Raw genomic sequence first — 24735 nt, 5'->3', positions numbered from 1 at the left:
TTGAATGTGTTTGACTTTCATTTGTTTGAAATGGCTTTGTTGAATGCATTTGGCTTTCATTTGCTTCAAAAAGCTTTGTTTGAATGTATTTGACTTTCATTTGATTCAAATGGCTTTGTTGAATGCATTTGACTTTCATTTGCTTCAAAAAGCTTTGTATGAATGTGTTTGACTTTCACTTGATTGAAATGGCTTTGTTGAATGCATTTGACTTTCATTTGCTTCAAAAAGCTTTGTTTGAATGTGTTTGACTTTCATTTGATTCAAATAGTTTGTTGAATGCATTTGACTTTCATTTGAGACAAAACACTTTGTTTGAATGTGTTTGACTTTCATTTGTTTAAAATGGCTTTGTTGAATGCATTTGGCTTTCATTTGCTTCAAAAAGCTTTGTTTGAATGTGTTTGACTTTCATTTGTTTCAAATAGCTTTGTTGAATGCCTTTGACTTTAATTTGCTTCAAAAGCTTTGTTTGAATGTGTTTGACTTTCATTTGATTCAAATAGCTTTGTTGAATGCATTTGACTTTCATTTGCTTCAAAAAGCTTTGTTTGAATGTGTTTGACTTTCATTTGATTCAAATGGCTTTGTTGAATGCATTTGACTTTTATTTGCACCAAAAAGCTTTGTATGAATGTGTTTGACTTTAATTTGATTAAAATAGCTTTGTATGAATGCATTTAACTTTCATTTGCTTCAAAAACCTTTGTTTGAAGGTGTTTGACTTTCATTTGACTGAAATGGCTTTGTTGAATGCATTTGACTTTCATTTGCTTCAAAAAGCTTTGTTTGAATGTGTTTGACATCCATTTGATTCAAATGGTTTTGTTGAATGCATTTGACTTTTATTAGCACCAAATAGCTTTGTATGAATGTGTTTGATTTTCATTTGATTAAAATAGCTTTTTTGAATGGGTTTGACTTTTATTTGCTTCAAAAAGCTTTGTTTGATTGCGTTTGACTTTCATTTGATTCAAATAGCTTTGTTGAATGCATTTGACTTTCATTTGCTTCAAAAACCTTTGTTTGAATGTGTTTGTATTTCATTTGATTCAAATGGCTTTGTTGAATGCATTTGACATTTATTTGCACCAAAAAGCTTTGTATGAATGTGTTTGACTTTCATTTGATCAAAATAGCTTTGTTGAATGCATTTGACTTTCATTTGAGTCAAAAAGCTTTGTTTGATTGTGTTTGACTTTCATTTGATTCAAATAGCTTTGTTGAATGCATTTGACTTTCATTTGAGTCAAAAAGCTTTGTGTTTGACTTTCATTTGATTTAATTAGCTTTGTTGAATGCATTTGACTTTCATTTGCTTCAAAAAGCTTTGTTTTAATGTGTTTGACTTTCCTTTGATTCAAATAGCTTTGTTGAATGCATTTGACTTTCATTTGAGTTAAAAAAGCTTTTTTTGAATGTGTTTGACTTTCATTTGATTCAAATAGCTTTGTTGAATGCATTTGACTTTCATTTCAGTCACAAAGCTTTGTTTGAATGTGTTTGACTTTCATTTGATTCAAATAATTTTGTTGAATGCATTTGACTTTAATTTGCTTCTAAAATCTTTGTTTGAATGTGTTTGACTTTCATTTGATTCTAAGGGCTTTGTTGAATGCATTTAACTTTTATTTGCATCAAAAAGCTTTGTATGAATGTGTTTGACTTTAATTGATTGAAATGGCTTTGTTGAATGCATTTGACTTTCATTTGCTTCAAAAAGCTTTGTTTGAATGTGTTTGACTTTCATTTGATTCAAATGGCTTTGTTGAATGCATTTGACATTTATTTGCACCAAAAAGCTTTGTATGAATGTGTTTGACTTTCATTTGATTTAAATAGCTTTGTTGAATGCATTTGACTTTCATTTGAGTCAAAAAGCTTTGTTTGATTGTTTTTGACTTTCATTTGATTCAAATAGCTTTGTTGAATGCATTTGACTTTCTTTTGAGTTACAAAGCTTTGTTTGAATGTGTTTGACTTTCATTTGATTCAAATAGCTTTGTTGAATGCATTTGACTTTCATTTGATTCAAAAAGCTTTATTTGAAGGTGTTTGACTTTCATTTGATTCAAATGGCTTTGTTGAATGCATTTGACTTTCATTTGCTTCAAAAATCTATGCTTGAATGTGTTTGACTTTCATAGGATTTAAATAGCTTTGTTGAATGCATTTGACTTTCATTTGAGTCAAAAATCTTTTTTGAATGTGTTGACTTTCATTTGATTGAAATAGCTTTGTTGAATGCATTTGACTTTTATTTGCTTCAAAAAGCTTTGTTTGAATGTGTTTGACTTTTATTTGATTGAAATGGCTAAGTTGAATGCATTTGAATTTCATTTACTTCAAAATGCTTTTTTTGAATGTGTTTGACTTTCATTTAATTGAAATGACTTTCATTTGAGTCAAAAAACTTTGTATGAATGTGTTTAACTTTCATTTGATTGAAATGGCTTTTTTGAATGTATTTGGCTTTTATTTGCTTCAAAAAGCGTTGTTTGAATGTGTTTGTATTTCATTTGATTCAAATAGCTTTGTTGAATGCATTTGACTTTCATTTGCTTCAAAAAGCTTTGTTTGAATGTGTTTGACTCTCATTTGATTCAAAGAGCTTTGTTGAATGCATTTGACTTTCATTTGAGTCAAAAAGCCTTTTTGAATGTGTTTTACTTTGATTTGTTTGAAATGGCTTTGTTGAATGCATTTGGCTTTCATTTGCTTCAAAAAGCTTTGTTTGAATGTATTTGACTTTCATTTAATTCAAATGGCTTTGTTGAATGCATTTGACTTTCATTTACTTCAAAAACCTTTGTATGAATGTGTTTGACTTTCATTTGATTGAAATGGCTTTGTTGAATGCATTTGACTTTCATTTGCTTCAAAAAGCTTTGTTTGAATGTGTTTGACTTTCATTTGATTCAAATAGTTTGTTGAATGCATTTGACTTTCATTTGAGACAAAACACTTTGTTTGAATGTGTTTGACTTTCATTTGTTTGAAATGGCTTTGTTGAATGCATTTGGCTTTCATTTGCTTCAAAAAGCTTTGTTTGAATGTGTTTGACTTTCATTTGTTTCAAATAGCTTTGTTGAATGCCTTTGACTTTAATTTGCTTCAAAAGCTTTGTTTGAATGTGTTTGACTTTCATTTGATTTAAATAGCTTTGTTGAATGCATTTGACTTTCATTTGCTTCAAAAAGCTTTGTTTGAATGTGTTTGACTTTCATTTGATTCAAATGGCTTTGTTGAATGCATTTGACTTTTATTTGCACCAAAAAGCTTTGTATGAATGTGTTTGACTTTCATTTGATTAAAATAGCTTTGTTGAATGCGTTTGACTTTTATTTGCTTTAAAAAGCTTTGTTTGAATGTGTTTGACTTTCATTTGATTGAAATGGCTTTGTTGAATGTATTTGACTTTCATTTGCTTCAAAAAGCTTTGTTTGAATGTGTTTGACCTTCATTTGATTCAAATAGCTTTGTTGAATGCATTTGACTTTCATTTGCTTCAAAAAGCTTTGTTTGAATGTGTTTGACTTTCATTTGATTCAAATAGCTTTGTTGAATGCATTTGACTTTCACTTGAGTCACAAAGCTTTGTTTGAATGTGTTTGACTTTCATTTGATTCAAATAGCTTTGTTGAATGCATTTGACTTTCATGTGCTTCAAAAAGCTTTGTTTGAATGTGTTTGACTTTCATTTGATTCTAATGGCATTGTTGAATGCATTTGACTTTTATTTGCATCAAAAAGCTTTGTATGAATGTGTTTGACTTTCATTTGATTGAAATGGCTTTGTTGAATGCATTTGACTTTCATTGTCTTCAAAAACCTTTGTTTGAATGTGTTTGACTTTCATTTGATTCAAATGGCTTTGTTGAATGCATTTGACATTTATTTGCACCAAAAAGCTTTGTATGAATGTGTTTGACTTTCATTTGATCAAAATAGCTTTGTTGAATGCATTTGACTTTCATTTGAGTCAAAAAGCTTTGTTTGATTGTGTTTGACTTTCATTTGATTCAATTAGCTTTGTTAAATGCATTTGACTTTCATTTGAGTCACAAAGCTTTGTGTTTGACTTTCATTTGATTTAATTAGCTTTGTTGAATGCATTTGACTTTCATTTGCTTCAAAAAGCTTTGTTTTAATGTGTTTGACTTTCCTTTGATTCAAATAGCTTTGTTGAATGCATTTGACTTTCATTTGAGTTAAAAAAGCTTTTTTTGAATGTGTTTGACTTTCATTTGATTCAAATAGCTTTGTTGAATGCATTTGACTTTCATTTCTGTCACAAAGCTTTGTTTGAATGTGTTTGACTTTCATTTGATTCAAATAATTTTGTTGAATGCATTTGACTTTAATTTGCTTCAAAAATCTTTGTTTGAATGTGTTTGACTTTCATTTGATTCAAATAGCTTTGTTGAATGCATTTGACTTTCAATTTCTTCAAAAAGCTTTATTTGAATGTGTTTGACTTTTATTTGATTTAAATAGATTTGTTGAATGCATTTGACTTTCATTTGAGTCAAAAATCTTTGTTTGAATGCTTTTGACTTTCATTTGATTCAAATAGCTTTGTTTGAATGTGTTTGACTTTCATTTGATTAAAACAGCTTTGTTGAATGCATTTGACTTTCATTTGAGTCAAAAAGCGTTTTTGAATGTGTTTGACTTTCATTTGATTGAAATAGCTTTGTTGAATGCATTTGACTTTCATTTGCTTAAAAAAGCTTTGTTTGAATGTGTTTGACTTTCATTTGATTGAAATGGCTATGTTGAATGCATTTGAATTTCATTTGCTTCAAAAAGCTTTTTTTGAATGTGTTTGACTTTCATTTAATTGAAATGACTTTCATTTGAGTCAAAAAACTTTGTATGAATGTGTTTGACTTTCATTTAATTGAAATGGCTTTTTTGAATGTATTTGGCTTTTATTTGCTTCAAAAAGCGTTGTTTGAATGTGTTTGTATTTCATTTGATTCAAATAGCTTTGTTGAATGCATTTGACTTTCATTTGCTTCAAAAAGCTTTGTTTGAATGTGTTTGACTCTCATTTGATTCAAAGAGCTTTGTTGAATGCATTTGACTTTCATTTGAGTCAAAAAGCTTTTTTGAATGTGTTTGACTTTCATTTGTTTGAAATGGCTTTGTTGAATGCTTTTGGCTTTCATTTGCTTCAAAAAGCTTTGTTTGAATGTATTTGACTTTCATTCGTTTCAAATGGCTTTGTTGAATGCATTTGACTTTCATTTGCTTCAAAAAGCTTTTTATGAATGTGTTTGACTTTCATTTGTTTGAAATGGTTTTGTTGAATGCATTTGGCTTTCATTTGCTTCAAAAAACTTTGTTTGAATGTGTTTGACTTTCATTTGTTTCAAATAGCTTTGTTGAATGCATTTGACTTTCATTTGATTCAAAAAGCTTTGTTTGATTGTGTTTGACTTTCATTTGATTCAAATAGCTTTGTTGAATGCATTTGACTTTCACTTGAGTCACAAAGCTTTGTTTGAATGTGTTTGACTTTCATTTGATTCAAATAGCTTTGTTGAATGCATTTGACTTTCATGTGCTTCAAAAAGCTTTGTTTGAATGTGTTTGACTTTCATTTGATTCTAAGGGCTTTGTTGAATGCATTTAACTTTTATTTGCATCAAAAAGCTTTGTATGAATGTGTTTGACTTTAATTGATTGAAATGGCTTTGTTGAATGCATTTGACTTTCATTTGCTTCAAAAAGCTTTGTTTGAATGTGTTTGACTTTCATTTGATTCAAATGGCTTTGTTGAATGCATTTGACATTTATTTGCACCAAAAAGCTTTGTATGAATGTGTTTGACTTTCATTTGATTTAAATAGCTTTGTTGAATGCATTTGACTTTCATTTGAGTCAAAAAGCTTTGTTTGATTGTTTTTGACTTTCATTTGATTCAAATAGCTTTGTTGAATGCATTTGACTTTCTTTTGAGTTACAAAGCTTTGTTTGAATGTGTTTGACTATCATTTGATTCAAATAGCTTTGTTGAATGCATTTGACTTTCATTTGATTCAAAAAGCTTTATTTGAAGGTGTTTGACTTTCATTTGATTCAAATGGCTTTGTTGAATGCATTTGACTTTCATTTGCTTCAAAAATCTATGCTTGAATGTGTTTGACTTTCATAGGATTTAAATAGCTTTGTTGAATGCATTTGACTTTCATTTGAGTCAAAAATCTTTTTTGAATGTGTTGACTTTCATTTGATTGAAATAGCTTTGTTGAATGCATTTGACTTTTATTTGCTTCAAAAAGCTTTGTTTGAATGTGTTTGACTTTTATTTGATTGAAATGGCTAAGTTGAATGCATTTGAATTTCATTTACTTCAAAATGCTTTTTTTGAATGTGTTTGACTTTCATTTAATTGAAATGACTTTCATTTGAGTCAAAAAACTTTGTATGAATGTGTTTAACTTTCATTTGATTGAAATGGCTTTTTTGAATGTATTTGGCTTTTATTTGCTTCAAAAAGCGTTGTTTGAATGTGTTTGTATTTCATTTGATTCAAATAGCTTTGTTGAATGCATTTGACTTTCATTTGCTTCAAAAAGCTTTGTTTGAATGTGTTTGACTCTCATTTGATTCAAAGAGCTTTGTTGAATGCATTTGACTTTCATTTGAGTCAAAAAGCCTTTTTGAATGTGTTTTACTTTGATTTGTTTGAAATGGCTTTGTTGAATGCATTTGGCTTTCATTTGCTTCAAAAAGCTTTGTTTGAATGTATTTGACTTTCATTTAATTCAAATGGCTTTGTTGAATGCATTTGACTTTCATTTACTTCAAAAACCTTTGTATGAATGTGTTTGACTTTCATTTGATTGAAATGGCTTTGTTGAATGCATTTGACTTTCATTTGCTTCAAAAAGCTTTGTTTGAATGTGTTTGACTTTCATTTGATTCAAATAGTTTGTTGAATGCATTTGACTTTCATTTGAGACAAAACACTTTGTTTGAATGTGTTTGACTTTCATTTGTTTGAAATGGCTTTGTTGAATGCATTTGGCTTTCATTTGCTTCAAAAAGCTTTGTTTGAATGTGTTTGACTTTCATTTGTTTCAAATAGCTTTGTTGAATGCCTTTGACTTTAATTTGCTTCAAAAGCTTTGTTTGAATGTGTTTGACTTTCATTTGATTTAAATAGCTTTGTTGAATGCATTTGACTTTCATTTGCTTCAAAAAGCTTTGTTTGAATGTGTTTGACTTTCATTTGATTCAAATGGCTTTGTTGAATGCATTTGACTTTTATTTGCACCAAAAAGCTTTGTATGAATGTGTTTGACTTTCATTTGATTAAAATAGCTTTGTTGAATGCGTTTGACTTTTATTTGCTTTAAAAAGCTTTGTTTGAATGTGTTTGACTTTCATTTGATTGAAATGGCTTTGTTGAATGTATTTGACTTTCATTTGCTTCAAAAAGCTTTGTTTGAATGTGTTTGACCTTCATTTGATTCAAATAGCTTTGTTGAATGCATTTGACTTTCATTTGCTTCAAAAAGCTTTGTTTGAATGTGTTTGACTTTCATTTGATTCAAATAGCTTTGTTGAATGCATTTGACTTTCACTTGAGTCACAAAGCTTTGTTTGAATGTGTTTGACTTTCATTTGATTCAAATAGCTTTGTTGAATGCATTTGACTTTCATGTGCTTCAAAAAGCTTTGTTTGAATGTGTTTGACTTTCATTTGATTCTAATGGCATTGTTGAATGCATTTGACTTTTATTTGCATCAAAAAGCTTTGTATGAATGTGTTTGACTTTCATTTGATTGAAATGGCTTTGTTGAATGCATTTGACTTTCATTGTCTTCAAAAACCTTTGTTTGAATGTGTTTGACTTTCATTTGATTCAAATGGCTTTGTTGAATGCATTTGAGATTTATTTGCACCAAAAAGCTTTGTATGAATGTGTTTGACTTTCATTTGATCAAAATAGCTTTGTTGAATGCATTTGACTTTCATTTGAGTCAAAAAGCTTTGTTTGATTGTGTTTGACTTTCATTTGATTCAAATAGCTTTGTTGAATGCATTTGACTTTCATTTGAGTCACAAAGCTTTGTGTTTGACTTTCATTTGATTTAATTAGCTTTGTTGAATGCATTTGACTTTCATTTGCTTCAAAAAGCTTTGTTTTAATGTGTTTGACTTTCCTTTGATTCAAATAGCTTTGTTGAATGCATTTGACTTTCATTTGAGTTAAAAAAGCTTTTTTTGAATGTGTTTGACTTTCATTTGATTCAAATAGCTTTGTTGAATGCATTTGACTTTCATTTCAGTCACAAAGCTTTGTTTGAATGTGTTTGACTTTCATTTGATTCAAATAATTTTGTTGAATGCATTTGACTTTAATTTGCTTCAAAAATCTTTGTTTGAATGTGTTTGAATTTCATTTGATTCAAATAGCTTTGTTGAATGCATTTGACTTTCAATTTCTTCAAAAAGCTTTATTTGAATGTGTTTGACTTTTATTTGATTTAAATAGATTTGTTGAATGCATTTGACTTTCATTTGAGTCAAAAATCTTTGTTTGAATGCTTTTGACTTTCATTTGATTCAAATAGCTTTGTTTGAATGTGTTTGACTTTCATTTGATTAAAACAGCTTTGTTGAATGCATTTGACTTTCATTTGAGTCAAAAAGCGTTTTTGAATGTGTTTGACTTTCATTTGATTGAAATAGCTTTGTTGAATGCATTTGACTTTCATTTGCTTAAAAAAGCTTTGTTTGAATGTGTTTGACTTTCATTTGATTGAAATGGCTATGTTGAATGCATTTGAATTTCATTTGCTTCAAAAAGCTTTTTTTGAATGTGTTTGACTTTCATTTAATTGAAATGACTTTCATTTGAGTCAAAAAACTTTGTATGAATGTGTTTGACTTTCATTTAATTGAAATGGCTTTTTTGAATGTATTTGGCTTTTATTTGCTTCAAAAAGCGTTGTTTGAATGTGTTTGTATTTCATTTGATTCAAATAGCTTTGTTGAATGCATTTGACTTTCATTTGCTTCAAAAAGCTTTGTTTGAATGTGTTTGACTCTCATTTGATTCAAAGAGCTTTGTTGAATGCATTTGACTTTCATTTGAGTCAAAAAGCTTTTTTGAATGTGTTTGACTTTCATTTGTTTGAAATGGCTTTGTTGAATGCTTTTGGCTTTCATTTGCTTCAAAAAGCTTTGTTTGAATGTATTTGACTTTCATTCGTTTCAAATGGCTTTGTTGAATGCATTTGACTTTCATTTGCTTCAAAAAGCTTTTTATGAATGTGTTTGACTTTCATTTGTTTGAAATGGTTTTGTTGAATGCATTTGGCTTTCATTTGCTTCAAAAAACTTTGTTTGAATGTGTTTGACTTTCATTTGTTTCAAATAGCTTTGTTGAATGCATTTGACTTTCATTTGATTCAAAAAGCTTTGTTTGATTGTGTTTGACTTTCATTTGATTCAAATAGCTTTGTTGAATGCATTTGACTTTCACTTGAGTCACAAAGCTTTGTTTGAATGTGTTTGACTTTCATTTGATTCAAATAGCTTTGTTGAATGCATTTGACTTTCATGTGCTTCAAAAAGCTTTGTTTGAATGTGTTTGACTTTCATTTGATTCTAAGGGCTTTGTTGAATGCATTTAACTTTTATTTGCATCAAAAAGCTTTGTATGAATGTGTTTGACTTTAATTGATTGAAATGGCTTTGTTGAATGCATTTGACTTTCATTTGCTTCAAAAAGCCAGCTTTGTTTGAATGTGTTTGACTTTCATTTGATTCAAATGGCTTTGTTGAATGCATTTGACATTTATTTGCACCAAAAAGCTTTGTATGAATGTGTTTGACTTTCATTTGATTTAAATAGCTTTGTTGAATGCATTTGACTTTCATTTGAGTCAAAAAGCTTTGTTTGATTGTTTTTGACTTTCATTTGATTCAAATAGCTTTGTTGAATGCATTTGACTTTCTTTTGAGTTACAAAGCTTTGTTTGAATGTGTTTGACTTTCATTTGATTCAAATAGCTTTGTTGAATGCATTTGACTTTCATTTGATTCAAAAAGCTTTATTTGAAGGTGTTTGACTTTCATTTGATTCAAATGGCTTTGTTGAATGCATTTGACTTTCATTTGCTTCAAAAATCTATGCTTGAATGTGTTTGACTTTCATAGGATTTAAATAGCTTTGTTGAATGCATTTGACTTTCATTTGAGTCAAAAATCTTTTTTGAATGTGTTGACTTTCATTTGATTGAAATAGCTTTGTTGAATGCATTTGACTTTTATTTGCTTCAAAAAGCTTTGTTTGAATGTGTTTGACTTTTATTTGATTGAAATGGCTAAGTTGAATGCATTTGAATTTCATTTACTTCAAAATGCTTTTTTTGAATGTGTTTGACTTTCATTTAATTGAAATGACTTTCATTTGAGTCAAAAAACTTTGTATGAATGTGTTTAACTTTCATTTGATTGAAATGGCTTTTTTGAATGTATTTGGCTTTTATTTGCTTCAAAAAGCGTTGTTTGAATGTGTTTGTATTTCATTTGATTCAAATAGCTTTGTTGAATGCATTTGACTTTCATTTGCTTCAAAAAGCTTTGTTTGAATGTGTTTGACTCTCATTTGATTCAAAGAGCTTTGTTGAATGCATTTGACTTTCATTTGAGTCAAAAAGCCTTTTTGAATGTGTTTGACTTTGATTTGTTTGAAATGGCTTTGTTGAATGCATTTGGCTTTCATTTGCTTCAAAAAGCTTTGTTTGAATGTATTTGACTTTCATTTAATTCAAATGGCTTTGTTGAATGCATTTGACTTTCATTTACTTCAAAAACCTTTGTATGAATGTGTTTGACTTTCATTTGATTGAAATGGCTTTGTTGAATGCATTTGACTTTCATTTGCTTCAAAAAGCTTTGTTTGAATGTGTTTGACTTTCATTTGATTCAAATAGTTTGTTGAATGCATTTGACTTTCATTTGAGACAAAACACTTTGTTTGAATGTGTTTGACTTTCATTTGTTTGAAATGGCTTTGTTGAATGCATTTGGCTTTCATTTGCTTCAAAAAGCTTTGTTTGAATGTGTTTGACTTTCATTTGTTTCAAATAGCTTTGTTGAATGCCTTTGACTTTAATTTGCTTCAAAAGCTTTGTTTGAATGTGTTTGACTTTCATTTGATTTAAATAGCTTTGTTGAATGCATTTGACTTTCATTTGCTTCAAAAAGCTTTGTTTGAATGTGTTTGACTTTCATTTGATTCAAATGGCTTTGTTGAATGCATTTGACTTTTATTTGCACCAAAAAGCTTTGTATGAATGTGTTTGACTTTCATTTGATTAAAATAGCTTTGTTGAATGCGTTTGACTTTTATTTGCTTTAAAAAGCTTTGTTTGAATGTGTTTGACTTTCATTTGATTGAAATGGCTTTGTTGAATGTATTTGACTTTCATTTGCTTCAAAAAGCTTTGTTTGAATGTGTTTGACCTTCATTTGATTAAAATAGCTTTGTTGAATGCATTTGACTTTCATTTGAGTCAAAAAGCTTTTTTGAATGTGTTTGACTTTCATTTGATTGAAATAGCTTTGTTGAATGCATTTGACTTTCATTTGCTTCAAAAAGCTTTGTTTGAATCTGTTTGACTTTCATTTGATTCAAATAGTTTTGCAGAATACATTAGACTTTCATTTTCTACAAAAAGCTTTGTTTGAATGTGTTTGACTTTTATTTGATTTAAATTTTGTTGAATGCATTTGACTTTCATTTGAGTCACAAAGCTTTGTTTGAATGTGATTGAATTTCATTTGATTCAAATAGCTTTGTTGAATGCATTTGACTTTCATTGTCTTCAAAAACCTTTGTTTGAATGTGTTTGACTTTCATTTGATTCTAATGGCTTTGTTGAATGAATTTGACTTTTATTTGCATCAAAAAGCTTTGTATGAATGTGTTTGACTATAATTGATCTAAATGGCTTTGTTGAATGCATTTGACTTTCATTTGCTTCAAAAAGCTTTGTTTGAATGTGTTTGACTTTCATTTGATTCAAATGGCTTTGTTGAATGCAGTTGACATTTATTTGCACCAAAAAGCTTTGTATGAATGTGTTTGACTTTCATTTGATTAAAATAGCTTTGTTGAATGCATTTGACTTTCATTTGAGTCAAAATGCTTTGTTTGATTGTGTTTGACTTTCATTTGATTCAAATAGCTTTGTTGAATGCATTTGACTTTCATTTGAGTCACAAAGCTTTGTGTTTGACTTTCATTTGATTCAAGTAGCTTTGTTGAGTGCATTTGACTTTCATTTGCTTCAAAAAGATTTGTTTTAATGTGTTTGACTTTCATTTGTTTCAAATAGCTTTGTTGAATGCATTTGACTTTCATTTGAGTCAAAAAAGCTTTTTTGGAATGTGTTTGACTTTAATTTGATTAAAATAGCTTTGTTGAATGCATTGGAGTCAAAAAGCTTTGTTTGATTGTGTTTGACTTTCATTTTATTCAAATAGCTTTGTTGAATGCATTTGACTTTCATTTCAGTCACAAACCTTTATTTGAATGTGTTTGACTTTTATTTGATTTAAATAGATTTGTTGAATGCATTTGACTTTCATTTGAGTCAAAAATCTTTGTTTGAATGCGTTTGACTTTCATTTGATTCAAATAGCTTTGTTGAATGCATTTGACTTTCATTTGCTTCAAAAAGCTTTGTTTGAATGTGTTTGTCTTTCATTTGATTCAAATAGCTTTGTTGAATGCATTTGACTTTCTTTTGGGTCAAAAAGCTTTGTTTGAATTTGTTTGACTTTTATTTGATTAAAATGGCTTTGTTGAATGCATTTGACTTTCATTTGCTTCAAAAAGCTTTGTTTGAATGTGTTTGACTTTCATTTCATTCAAATAGCTTTGTTGAATACATTTGACTTTCATTTGCTTCAAAAAGCTTTGTTTGAATGTGTTTGACTTTCATTTGAATAAAATCGCTTTGTTGAATGCATTTGATTTCCATTTGAGTCAAAAAGCTTTTTTGAATGTGTTTGACTTTCATTTGATTGAAATGGCTTTGTTGAATGCATTTGACTTTCATTTGCTTCAAAAAGCTTTGTTTGAATCTGTTTGACTTTCATTTGATTCAAATACCTTTGTTGAATGCATTTGACTTTCAATTTCTTCAAAAAGCTTTATTTGAATGTGTTTGACTTTTATTTGATTCAAATAGCTTTGTTGAATGCATTTGACTTTCTTTTGAGTTACAAAGCTTTGTTTGAATGTGTTTGACTTTCATTTGATTCAAATAGCTTTGTTGAATGCATTTGACTTTCATTTGATTCAAAAAGCTTTATTTAAATGTGTTTGACTTTCATTTGATTCAAATGGCTTTGTTGAATGCATTTGACTTTCATTTGCTTCAAAAATCTATGCTTGAATGTGTTTGACTTTCATTTGATTTAAATAGCTTTGTTGAATGCATTTGACTTTCATTTGAGTCAAAAAGCTTTTTTGAATGTGTTGACTTTCATTTGATTGAAATAGCTTTGTTGAATGCATTTGACTTTTATTTGCTTCAAAAAGCTTTGTTTGAATGTGTTTGACTTTTATTTGATTGAAATGGCTAAGTTGAATGCATTTGAATTTCATTTGCTTCAAAATGCTTTTTTTGAATGTGTTTGACTTTCATTTATTTGAAATGACTTTCATTTGAGTCAAAAAACTTTGTATGAATGTGTTTAACTTTCATTTGATTGAAATGCCTTTTTTGAATGTATTTGGCTTTTATTTGCTTCAAAAAGCGTTGTTTGAATGTGTTTGTATTTCATTTGATTCAAATAGCTTTGTTGAATGCATTTGACTTTCATTTGCTTCAAAAAGCTTTGTTTGAATGTGTTTGACACTCATTTGATTCAAAGAGCTTTGTTGAATGCATTTGACTTTCATTTGAGTCAAAAAGCTTTTTTGAATGTGTTTGACTTTCATTTGTTTGAAATGGCTTTGTTGAATGCATTTGGCTTTCATTTGCTTCAAAAAGCTTTGTTTGAATGTGTTTGACTTTCATTTGATTCTAATGGCTTTGTTGAATGTATTTGACTTTTATTTGCATCAAAAAGCTTTGTATGAATGTGTTTGACTTTAATTGATTGAAATGGCTTTGTTGAATGCATTTAACTTTCATTTGCTTCAAAAAGCTTTGTTTGAATGTGTTTGACTTTCATTTGATTCAAATGGCTTTGTTGAATGCATTTGACTTTCATTTGCTTCAAAAAGCTTTGTATGAATGTGTTTGACTTTCACTTGATTGAAATGGCTTTGTTGAATGCATTTGACTTTCATTTGCTTCAAAAAGCTTTATTTGAATGTGTTTGACTTTCATTTGATTCAAATAGTTTGTTGAATGCATTTGAATTTCATTTGAGACAAAACACTTTGTTTGAATGTGTTTGACTTTCATTTGTTTAAAATGGCTTTGTTGAATGCATTTGGCTTTCATTTGCTTCAAAAAGCTTTGTTTGAATGTGTTTGACTTTCATTTGTTTCAAATAGCTTTGTTGAATGCCTTTGACTTTAATTTGCTTCAAAAGCTTTGTTTGAATGTGTTTGACTTTCATTTGATTCAAATAGCTTTGTTGAATACATTTGACTTTCATTTGCTTCAAAAAGCTTTGTTTGAATGTGTTTGACTTTCATTTGATTCAAATAGCTTTGTTGAATGCATTTGACTTTTATTTGCACCAAAAAGCTTTGTATGAATGTGTTTGACTTTCATTTGATTGAAATGGCTTTGTTGAATGTATTTGACTTTCATTTGCTTCAAAAAGCTTTGTTTGAATGTGTTTGACTTTCATTTGATTAAAATAGCTTTGTTGAATGCATTTGACTTTCATTTGAGTCAAAAAGCTTTTTTGAATGTGTTTGACTTTCATTTGATTGAAATAGCTTTGTTGAATGCCTTTGACTTTCATTTGCTTCAAAAAGCTTTGTTTGAATCTGTTTGACTTTTATTTGATTTAAATTTTGTTGAATGCATTTGACTTTCATTTGAGTCACAAAGCTTTGTTTGAATGTGATTGACTTTCATTTGATTCAAATAGCTTTGTTGAATGCATTTGACTTTCATTTGCTTCAAAAACCTTTGTTTGAATGTGTTTCACTTTCATTTGATTCTAATGGCTTTGTTGAATGTATTTGACTTTTATTTGCATCAAAAAGCTTTGTATGAATGTGTTTGACTTTAATTGATTGAAATGGCTTTGTTGAATGCATTTAACTTTCATTTGCTTCAAAAAGCTTTGTTTGAATGTGTTTGACTTTCATTTGATTCAAATGGCTTTGTTGAATGCATTTGACATTTATTTGCACCAAAAAGCTTTGTATGAATGTGTTTGACTTTCATTTGATTAAAATAGCTTTGTTGAATGCATTTGACTTTCATTTGAGTCAAAATGCTTTGTTTGATTGTGTTTGACTTTCATTTGATTCAAATAGCTTTGTTGAATGCATTTGACTTTCATTTGAGTCAAAAAGCTTTGTGTTTGACTTTCATTTGATTCAAATAGCTTTGTTGAGTGCACTTGACTTTCATTTGCTTCAAAAAGATTTGTTTTAATGTGTTTGACTTTCATTTGTTTCAAATAGCTTTGTTGAATGCATTTGACTTTCATTTGAGTCAAAAAAGCTTTTTTGGAATGTAAATGACTTTAATTTGATTAAAATAGCTTTGTTGAATGCATTTGAGTCTAAAAGCTTTGTTTGATTGTGTTTGACTTTCATTTTATTCAAATAGCTTTGTTGAATGCATTTGACTTTCATTTCAGTCACAAAGCTTTATTTGAATGTGTTTGACTTTTATTTGATTTAAATAGATTTGTTGAATGCATTTGACTTTCATTTGAGTCAAAAATCTTTGTTTGAATGTGTTTGACTTTCATTTGATTCAAATAGCTTTGTTGAATGCATTTGACTTTCATTTGCTTCAAAAAGCTTTGTTTGAATGTGTTTGTCTTTCATTTGATTCAAATAGCTTTGTTGAATGCATTTGACTTTCTTTTGTGTCAAAAAGCTTTGTTTGAATTTGTTTGACTTTTATTTGATTGAAATGGCTTTGTTGAATGCATTTGACTTTCATTTGCTTCAAAAAGCTTTGTTTGAATGTGTTTGACTTTCATTTCATTCAAATAGCTTTGTTGAATACATTTGACTTTCATTTGCTTCAAAAAGCTTTGTTTGAATGTGTTTGACTTTCATTTGAATAAAATCGCTTTGTTGAATGCATTTGATTTCCATTTGAGTCAAAAAGCTTTTTTGAATGTGTTTGACTTTCATTTGATTGAAATGGCTTTGTTGAATGCATTTGACTTTCATTTGCTTCAAAAATCTTTGTTTGAATCTGTTTGACTTTCATTTGATTCAAATACCTTTGTTGAATGCATTTGACTTTCAATTTCTTCAAAAAGCTTTATTTGAATGTGTTTGACTTTTATTTGATTTAACTAGATTTGTTGAATGCATTTGACTTTCATTTGAGCCAAAAAGCTTTGTTTGATTGTGTTTGACTATCACTTCATTCAAATTGCTTTTTTGAACGCATTTGACTTTCATTTGAGTCACAAAGCTTTGTTTGAATGTGTTTGATTCAAATAGCTTTATTGAATGCATGTGACTTTCATTTGCATCCAAAAGCTTTGTTAAATGTGTTTGACTTTCATTTAATTGAAATGGCTTTGTTGAATGCATTTGGCTTATATTTGCTTACAAAAGCTTTGTTTGAATGTGTTTGACTTTCATTTGATTCAAATAGCTTTGTTGAATGCATGTGACTATAATTTGAGTCAAAAAGCTTTGTTTGAATGTGTTTGACTTTCATTTAATTGAAATGACTTTGTTGAATGCATTTGGCTTTCATTTGCTTCAAAAAGCTTTGTTTGAATGTGTTTGACTTTCATTTAATTCAAATAGCTTTGTTGAATGCATTTGACTTTCATTTGAGTCAAAAAGCTTTTTTTGAATGTGTTTGACTTCCATTTGATTCAAATAGCTTTGTTGAATGCATGTGACTATAATTTGAGTCAAAAAGCTTTGTTTGAATGTGTTTGACTTTCATTTGATTCAAATAGCTTTGTTGAATGCATTTGACTTTAATTTGAGTCAAAAAGTTTTGTTTGAATGTGTTTGACTTTCATTTGATTAAAATAGCTTTGTTGAATGCATTTGACTTTCATTTGAGTCAAAAAGCTTTTTTGAATGTGTTTGACTTTTATTTGATTGAAATAGCTTTGTTGAATGCATTTGACTTTCATTTGCTTCAAAAAGCTTTGTTTGAATCTGTTTGACTTTCATTTGATTCAAATAGCTTTGCTGAATACATTAGACTTTCATTTTCTTCAAAAAGCTTTGTTTGAATGTGTTTGACTTTTATTTGATTGAAATAGATTTGTTGAATGCATTTGACTTTCATTTGAGTCACAAAGCTTTGTTTGAATGTGTTTGACTTTCATTTGATTAAAATAGCTTTGTTGAATACATTTAACTTTCATTTTCTTTAAAAAGCTTTGTATCAATGTGTTTGACTTTCATTTGATTAAAATAGCTTTGTTGAATGCATTTGACTTTCATTTAAGTCAAAAAGCTTTGTTTGATTGTGTTTGACTTTCATTTGATTCAAATAGCTTTGTTGAATGCATTTAACTTTCATTTCAGTCACAAAGCTTTGTGTTTGACTTTCATTTGATTCAAATAGCTTTGTTGAATGCGTTTGAATTTCATTTGCTTCAAAAAGCTTTGTTCGAATGTGGTTGACTTTCATTTGATTCAAACAGCTTTGTTGATGCATTTGACTTTCATTTGGTTCAAAATGCTTTGTTTGAATGTGTTTGACTTTCATTTGATTGAAATGGCTATGTTGAATGCATTTGAATTTCATTTATTTCAAAAAGCTTTTTTTGAATGTGTTTGACTTTTATTTGATTTAAATAGATTTGTTGAATGCATTTGACTTTCATTTGAGTCAAAAATCTTTGTTTGAATGCTTTTGACTTTCATTTGATTCAAAAAGCTTAGTTGAATGCATTTGACTTTCATTTGCTTCAAAAAGCTTTGTTTGAATGTGTTTGACATCCATTTGATTCAAATGTCTTTGTTGAATGCATTTGACTTTTATTTGCTCCAAAAAGCTTTGTATGAATGTGTTTGACTTTCATTTGATTAAAATAGCTTTGTTGAATGCGTTTGACTTTTATTTACTTCAAAAAGCTTTGTTTGATTGCGTTTGACTTTCATTTGATTCAAATAGCTTTGTTGAATGCATTTGACTTTCATTTGCTTCAAAAAGCTTTGTTTGAATGTGTTTGACTTTCATTTGATTCAAATAGCTTTGTTGAATGCATTTGACTTTCATTTGCTTCAAAAAGCTTTTTTGAATGTGTTTGACTTTTATTTGATTGAAATAGCTTTGTTGAATGCATTTGACTTTCATTTGCTTCAAAAAGCTTTGTTTGAATCTGTTTGACTTTCATTTGATTCAAATAGCTTTGCTGAATACATTAGACTTTCATTTTCTTCAAAAAGCTTTGTTTGAATGTGTTTGACTTTTATTTGATTGAAATAGATTTGTTGAATGCATTTGACTTTCATTTGAGTCACAAAGCTTTGTTTGAATGTGTTTGACTTTCATTTGATTAAAATAGCTTTGTTGAATACATTTAACTTTCATTTTCTTTAAAAAGCTTTGTATCAATGTGTTTGACTTTCATTTGATTAAAATAGCTTTGTTGAATGCATTTGACTTTCATTTAAGTCAAAAAGCTTTGTTTGATTGTGTTTGACTTTCATTTGATTCAAATAGCTTTGTTGAATGCATTTAACTTTCATTTCAGTCACAAAGCTTTGTGTTTGACTTTCATTTGATTCAAATAGCTTTGTTGAATGCGTTTGAATTTCATTTGCTTCAAAAAGCTTTGTTCGAATGTGGTTGACTTTCATTTGATTCAAACAGCTTTGTTGATGCATTTGACTTTCATTTGGTTCAAAAAGCTTTGTTTGAATGTGTTTGACTTTTATTTGATTTAAATAGATTTGTTGAATGCATTTGACTTTCATTTGAGTCAAAAATCTTTGTTTGAATGCTTTTGACTTTCATTTGATTCAAAAAGCTTAGTTGAATGCATTTGACTTTCATTTGCTTCAAAAAGCTTTGTTTGAATGTGTTTGACATCCATTTGATTCAAATAACTTTGTTGAATGCATTTGACTTTTATTTGCTCCAAAAAGCTTTGTATGAATGTGTTTGACATCCATTTGATTCAAATGTCTTTGTTGAATGCATTTGACTTTTATTTGCTCCAAAAAGCTTTGTATGAATGTGTTTGACTTTCATTTGATTAAAATAGCTTTGTTGAATGCGTTTGACTTTTATTTGCTTCAAAAAGCTTTGTTTGATTGCGTTTGACTTTCATTTGATTCAAATAGCTTTGTTGAATGCATTTGACTTTCATTTGCTTTAAAAAGCTTTGTTTGAATGTGTTTGACTTTCATTTGATTCAAATAGCTTTGTTGAATTCCTTTGACTTTCATTTGAGTCTAAAAGCTTTGTTTGATTATGTTTGACTTTCATTTGATTCAAATAGCTTTGTTGAATACTTTTGACTTTCATTTGTTTCATACAGCTTTGTTTGAATGTATTTGACTTTCATTCGTTTCAAATGGCTTTGTTGAATGCATTTGACTTTCATTTGCTTCAAAAAGCTTTGTATGAATGTGTTTGACTTTCATTTGTTTGAAATGGTTTTGTTGAATGCATTTGGCTTTCATTTGCTTCAAAAAACTTTGTTTGAATGTGTTTGACTTTCATTTGTTTCAAATAGCTTTGTTGAATGCATTTGACTTTCATTTGAGTCAAAAAGCTTTGTTTGATTGTGTTTGACTTTCATTTGATTGAAATGGCTTTGTTGAATGCATTTGAATTTCATTTGCTTCAAAAAGCTTTGTTTGAATGTGTTTGTATTTCATTTGATTCAAATAGCTTTGTTGAATGCATTTGACTTTCATTTGCTTCAAAAAGCTTTGTTTGAATGTGTTTGACTTTCATTTGATTCAAATAGCTTTGCTGAATACATTAGACTTTCATTTTCTTCAAAAAGCTTTGTTTGAATGTGTTTGACTTTTATTTGATTGAAATAGATTTGTTGAATGCATTTAACTTTCATTTGAGTCACAAAGCTTTGTTTGAATGTGTTTGACTTTCATTTGATTAAAATAGCTTTGTTGAATACATTTAACTTTCATTTTCTTTAAAAAGCTTTGTATCAATGTGTTTGACTTTCATTTGATTAAAATAGCTTTGTTGAATGCATTTGACTTTCATTTAAGTCAAAAAGCTTTGTTTGATTGTGTTTGACTTTCATTTGATTCAAATAGCTTTGTTGAATGCATTTAACTTTCATTTCAGTCACAAAGCTTTGTGTTTGACTTTCATTTGATTCAAATAGCTTTGTTGAATGCGTTTGAATTTCATTTGCTTCAAAAAGCTTTGTTCGAATGTGGTTGACTTTCATTTGATTCAAACAGCTTTGTTGATGCATTTGACTTTCATTTGGTTCAAAAAGCTTTGTTTGAATGTGTTTGACTTTCATTTGATTGAAATGGCTATGTTGAATGCATTTGAATTTCATTTATTTCAAAAAGCTTTTTTTGAATGTGTTTGACTTTTATTTGATTTAAATAGATTTGTTGAATGCATTTGACTTTCATTTGAGTCACAAAGCTTTGTGTTTGACTTTCATTTGATTCAAATAGCTTTGTTGAATGCGTTTGAATTTCTTTTGCTTCAAAAAGCTTTGTTCGAATGTGGTTGACTTTCATTTGATTCAAACAGCTTTGTTGATGCATTTGACTTTCATTTGGTTCAAAAAGCTTTGTTTGAATGTGTTTGACTTTCATTTGATTGAAATAGCTTTGTTGAATGCATTTGAATTTCATTTGCTTCAAAAAGCTTTATTTGAATGTGTTTGACTTTCATTTGATTCAAATAGCTTTGTTGAATACTTTTGACTTTCATTTGTTTCATACAGCTTTGTTTGAATGTATTTGACTTTCATTCGTTTCAAATGGCTTTGTTGAATGCATTTGACTTTCATTTGCTTCAAAAAGCTTTGTATGAATGTGTTTGACTTTCATTTGTTTGAAATGGTTTTGTTGAATGCATTTGGCTTTCATTTGCTTCAAAAAACTTTGTTTGAATGTGTTTGACTTTCATTTGTTTCAAATAGCATTGTTGAATGCATTTGACTTTCATTTGAGTCAAAAAGCTTTGTTTGATTGTGTTTGACTTTCATTTGATTCAAATAGCTTTGTTGAATGCATTTGACTTTCACTTGAGTCACAAAGCTTTGTTTGAATGTGTTTGACTTTCATTTGATTCAAATAGCTTTGTTGAATGCATTTGACTTTCATTTATTTCAAAAAGCTTTTTTTGAATGTGTTTGACTTTTATTTGATTTAAATAGATTTGTTGAATGCATTTGACTTTCATTTGAGTCAAAAATCTTTGTTTGAATGCTTTTGACTTTCATTTGATTCAAAAAGCTTAGTTGAATGCATTTGACTTTCATTTGCTTCAAAAAGCTTTGTTTGAATGTGTTTGACATCCATTTGATTCAAATGTCTTTGTTGAATGCATTTGACTTTTATTTGCTCCAAAAAGCTTTGTATGAATGTGTTTGACATCCATTTGATTCAAATGTCTTTGTTGAATGCATTTGACTTTTATTTGCTCCAAAAAGCTTTGTATGAATGTGTTTGACTTTCATTTGATTAAAATAGCTTTGTTGAATGCGTTTGACTTTTATTTGCTTCAAAAAGCTTTGTTTGATTGCGTTTGACTTTCATTTGATTCAAATAGCTTTGTTGAATGCATTTGACTTTCATTTGCTTCAAAAAGCTTTGTTTGAATGTGTTTGACTTTCATTTGATTCAAATAGCTTTGTTGAATTCCTTTGACTTTCATTTGAGTCTAAAAGCTTTGTTTGATTATGTTTGACTTTCATTTGATTCAAATAGCTTTGTTGAATGCATTTGACTTTCTCTTGAGTCACAAAGCTTTGTTTGAATGTGTTTGACTTTCATTTGATTCAAATAGCTTTGTTGAATGCATTTGACTTTCATGTGCTTCAAAAAGCTTTGTTTGAATGTGTTTGACTTTCATTTGATTCTAATGGCATTGTTGAATGCATTTGACTTTTATTTGCATCAAAAAGCTTTGTATGAATGTGTTTGACTTTCATTTGATTGAAATGGCTTTGTTGAATGCATTTGACTTTCATTTGCTTCAAAAAGCTTTGTTTGAATGTGTTTGACTTTCATTTGATTCAAATGGCTTTGTTGAATGCATTTGACATTTATTTGCACCAAAAAGCTTTGTATGAATGTGTTTGACTTTCATTTGATCAAAATAGCTTTGTTGAATGCATTTGACTTTCATTTGAGTCAAAAAGCTTTGTTTGAATGTGTTTGACTTTCATTTGATTCAAATAGCTTTGTTGAATGCATTTGACTTTTATTTGCATCAAAAAGCTTTGTATGAATGTGTTTGACTTTCATTTGATTGAAATGGCTATGTTGAATGCATTTGAATTTCATTTATTTCAAAAAGCTTTTTTTGAATGTGTTTGACTTTTATTTGATTTAAATAGATTTGTTGAATGCATTTAACTTTCATTTCAGTCACAAAGCTTTGTGTTTGACTTTCATTTGATTCAAATAGCTTTGTTGAATGCGTTTGAATTTCATTTGCTTCAAAAAGCTTTGTTCGAATGTGGTTGTTTTTCATTTGATTCAAACAGCTTTGTTGATGCATTTGACTTTCATTTGGTTCAAAAAGCTTTGTTTGAATGTGTTTGACTTTCATTTGATTGAAATAGCTTTGTTGAATTCATTTGAATTTCATTTGCTTCAAAAAGCTTTTTTTGAATGTGTTTGACTTTCATTTGAGTCAAAAAACTTTGTATGAATGTGTTTGACTTTCATTTAATTGAAATGGCTTTTTTGAATGTATTTGGCTTTTATTTGCTTCAAAAAGCGTTGTTTGAATGTGTTTGTATTTCATTTGATTCAAATAGCTTTGTTGAATGCATTTGACTTTCATTTGCTTCAAAAAGCTTTGTTTGAATGTGTTTGACTCTCATTTGATTCAAAGAGCTTTGTTGAATGCATTTGACTTTCATTTGAGTCAAAAAGCTTTTTTGAATGTGTTTGACTTTCATTTGATTGAAATGGCTTCGTTGAATGTATTTGACTTTCATTTGCTTCAAAAAGCTTTGTTTGAATGTGTTTGACTTTCATTTGATTAAAATAGCTTTGTTGAATGCATTTGACTTTCATTTGAGTCAAAAAGCTTTTTTGAATGTGTTTGACTTTCATTTGATTGAAATAGCTTTGTTGAATGCATTTGACTTTCATTTGCTTCAAAAACCTTTGTTTGAATGTGTTTGACTTTCATTTGATTCTAATGGCTTTGTTGAATGTATTTGACTTTTATTTGCATCAAAAAGCTTTGTATGAATGTGTTTGACTTTAATTGATTGAAATGGCTTTGTTGAATGCATTTAACTTTCATTTGCTTCAAAAAGCTTTGTTTGAATGTGTTTGACTTTCATTTGATTCAAATGGCTTTGTTGAATGCATTTGACATTTATTTGCACCAAAAAGCTTTGTATGAATGTGTTTGACTTTCATTTGATTAAAATAGCTTTGTTGAATGCATTTGACTTTCATTTGAGTCAAAATGCTTTGTTTGATTGTGTTTGACTTTCATTTGATTCAAATAGCTTTGTTGAATGGATTTGACTTTCATTTGAGTCACAAAGCTTTGTGTTTGACTTTCATTTGATTCAAATAGCTTTGTTGAGTGCATTTGACTTTCATTTGCTTCAAAAAGATTTGTTTTAATGTGTTTGACTTTCATTTGTTTCAAATAGCTTTGTTGAATGCATTTGACTTTCATTTGAGTCAAAAAAGCTTTTTTGGAATGTAAATGACTTTAATTTGATTAAAATAGCTTTGTTGAATGCATTTGAGTCTAAAAGCTTTGTTTGATTGTGTTTGACTTTCATTTTATTCAAATAGCTTTGTTGAATGCATTTGACTTTCATTTCAGTCACAAAGCTTTATTTGAATGTGTTTGACTTTTATTTGATTTAAATAGATTTGTTGAATGCATTTGACTTTCATTTGAGTCAAAAATCTTTGTTTGAATGCGTTTGACTTTCATTTGATTCAAATAGCTTTGTTGAATGCATTTGACTTTCATTTGCTTCAAAAAGCTTTGTTTGAATGTGTTTGTCTTTCATTTGATTCAAATAGCTTTGTTGAATGCATTTGACTTTCTTTTGTGTCAAAAAGCTTTGTTTGAATTTGTTTGACTTTTATTTGATTGAAATGGCTTTGTTGAATGCATTTGACTTTCATTTGCTTCAAAAAGCTTTGTTTGAATGTGTTTGACTTTCATTTCATTCAAATAGCTTTGTTGAATACATTTGACTTTCATTTGCTTCAAAAAGCTTTGTTTGAATGTGTTTGACTTTCATTTGAATAAAATCGCTTTGTTGAATGCATTTGATTTCCATTTGAGTCAAAAAGCTTTTTTGAATGTGTTTGACTTTCATTTGATTGAAATGGCTTTGTTGAATGCATTTGACTTTCATTTGCTTCAAAAAGCTTTGTTTGAATCTGTTTGACTTTC

This window comes from Chenopodium album, chromosome 16 (genome assembly GCF_948465745.1).
Source record: "Chenopodium album chromosome 16, dcCheAlbu1.1, whole genome shotgun sequence".
Taxonomy (NCBI): Eukaryota; Viridiplantae; Streptophyta; class Magnoliopsida; order Caryophyllales; family Amaranthaceae; genus Chenopodium; species Chenopodium album.
The sequence above is the reverse complement of the archived record's forward strand: the minus strand, read 5'-3'. Positions refer to the sequence as shown.